General features: G+C 45.5%; 1 non-coding gene across 1 annotated transcript; it reads left to right on the top strand.

The window, feature by feature from the left end:
* Positions 1 to 1095: 1095 nt before the first annotated feature.
* On the top strand, positions 1096 to 1202 carry LOC112089336. The gene has a single exon (XR_002900973.1). It is a non-coding gene; the product is annotated as a small nucleolar RNA R71 (small nucleolar RNA).
* Positions 1203 to 2291: the final 1089 nt, after the last annotated feature.

Raw genomic sequence — 2291 nt, 5'->3', positions numbered from 1 at the left:
GGGAACGGTATCTTGGGTTGTTAAGGTGGTGGTGGAACATAGGGCTTTTCAAGCTCGGTTGTCTTTTCCACCTCTTTTCCTTTGTCCTTGATCGGTTCTTTCTCTAAGATCGCTTCTTTACACGCATCGTCTGAGGCTGCCTCCCCCTCTAATTGCTCATTGGCCTCAATGAGCTTTGTCTTAGGCATTGGAGTTTGTAATTCCTTACCACTCCTCAATGTGATGGCGTTCACATACTCTTTAGGGTTCGGCTCCGGTTTACCTGGTAAAGCCGGGCCTCTCGATGATGTAGAAGCTTGATTCTGCTTAAGCTCTCTGATATCTTGCTGCATTGTCGCGTGCTGGCTCTCAACCCTTTGCTGGCCCTGTAACCGTTGCTGTAGTATCCCACAGACGTCGTTCCCCATTTGATTCTGACCCGTTCCCTGAATCTGTTGTTGATTACCCATCAGCTGCGGATGGAACCCTGGTGGAAACTTGTGTTGCTGCGGTTGGTTGTTGAAGTTGTTACTCTGAGCCGCTTGATTCTGCTGAGTGTAGCCGTGCTGTTGCCCACTGAACTGTTGCTTGGGCTGGAAGGTATTCTGAAAAGGAGCCTTTTGAGCATAGCTTTGTTGTTGTTGTTGAGCAGGGTACACTTGGTCTTGAGGGTTAGCTACATTCGGGTTTCTGTATGAGAGGTTTGGGTTACTGTTGTAGTTGTTAAACCGCTGATACCTCTGCTGATTCCCTATGTAATTCAGCTCCTCTTGTGTTAGACCATCTTCATTAACATTGTCAAAACTTGGCCCTTGCTCATCAAACTCGCCTACAAAGTGTATTGGCTTTTGAGTCGCCATCAAAACCTTGTCAAGCTTACTCTGAAGCTCTCTTATATCCTTTTTCATGCGCTGTTCATCACTAGATCCCTCTGTACGGTTTGCTCTATCTAAGTGCTCTCCATACGTGTCATTGGACATGGCTAGGTTCTCAACTAGTTCCATTGCCGCAGTGATCTCTTTTCCAAGAAAATTCCCATTTGAAGCTGTATCGAGTTGGTTTCTGATCTTGGGGAGTGCACCTTGGTATAAAGTACTCAAGAGGGATGCCTCTGAGAAGCCGTGGTGTGGGCATTGGTTAGTGTAGCTTCTGAACTGTTCCCAAGCTTCACTAAAGCTCTCGTTATTGTGCTGCGTGAAACTTGAGATCTGATTCCTGAGCTTAGCCGTGCGTGATGTGGAAAAGAACTTTGATAAGAACGCCAGTTTACACTGCTCCCAGGTTTGTATAGAACCCCTCGGTATATTCTTTTCCCACTGGTGTGCTTTATCACCGAGGCTGAAAGGGAACAAGCATAGCTTGAAGCTATCTTCGGAGACGCCATTTATCATGGTTAAGTCGCAAACCCGGTCAAATTGATCTAGATGCTCGAGAGGGTCTTCTCCAGCCAGACCGTGGAACTTTGAGTTTTGCACCATATTGAGCAGGGAAGCTTTAACTTCAAAGTTGTTGTTTTGGACTGGTGGAGCTTGAATCCCAGCTCGGTATTGGTGCGCATTAGCTCGGTCATTCTCTCCAACACAGATTGGAGGATGTTGTCTCTGAACTTGGGGCAGTGGCGGATGAACATGATGGGCTTGTTGTTCATTTCTATTCGCTTGGTGTTGGTTTTGCTGAGCAAGCCGTTCGTTTCTTTGAGCCTATTGCTGATTAACATAGGCTTGTTGTTCATTTCTTCCTGCCTGCGCCTGATTAGCCTGAGCCTGGTGCTCGGCTGCCTGAGCCTGTTGCTCCATTCTCTGTTGTTCTGCCATTCCAAATCTGTCAAAGTGCCGTTCTCTCTCGCGAGCTTGCCTTTCTAATCTGTCGATGTTATCGTCGTATGGGAAAAGCGATCCTGTGCTCCGAGACCTGGTATTCATGCACCTGAAAACAAAACAAGAACTTGGAAGAAGTTAGTAAAACCAAGGAAAGAAAGGCTTGAACTCAAGAACAAACAAGAGACTAATGCTCCTTCAAGTTGGCAACGGCGCCAATTGATAACTAAGAGTTTTCAGGCTCTTAGAAGGGTTATCAATCCCCTTGTCAAAGTAGTATAAGGGGTGTCAAACCAAGCTTGTAAACGAGACACTAGCCTATGTCATTTGTTCACTTAAGTCAAGACAAGACGATAAAAGTTTGGTGACGATGATTAACAGGCAAATGAGCAATAAAGTTAAATAAAAGCAGAGATTTAAACTAATCAAGATGCAAATAACAAACAGGTGATTCAGATGATGGTAATGAATGATAAAGGCAGAAGCTTTAGACAG

Source organism: Eutrema salsugineum, unplaced genomic scaffold, assembly GCF_000478725.1.
Source record: "Eutrema salsugineum unplaced genomic scaffold, Eutsalg1_0 scaffold_12, whole genome shotgun sequence".
NCBI lineage: Eukaryota > Viridiplantae > Streptophyta > Magnoliopsida > Brassicales > Brassicaceae > Eutrema > Eutrema salsugineum.
This window is presented reverse-complemented; position numbering and strand designations above follow the sequence as displayed.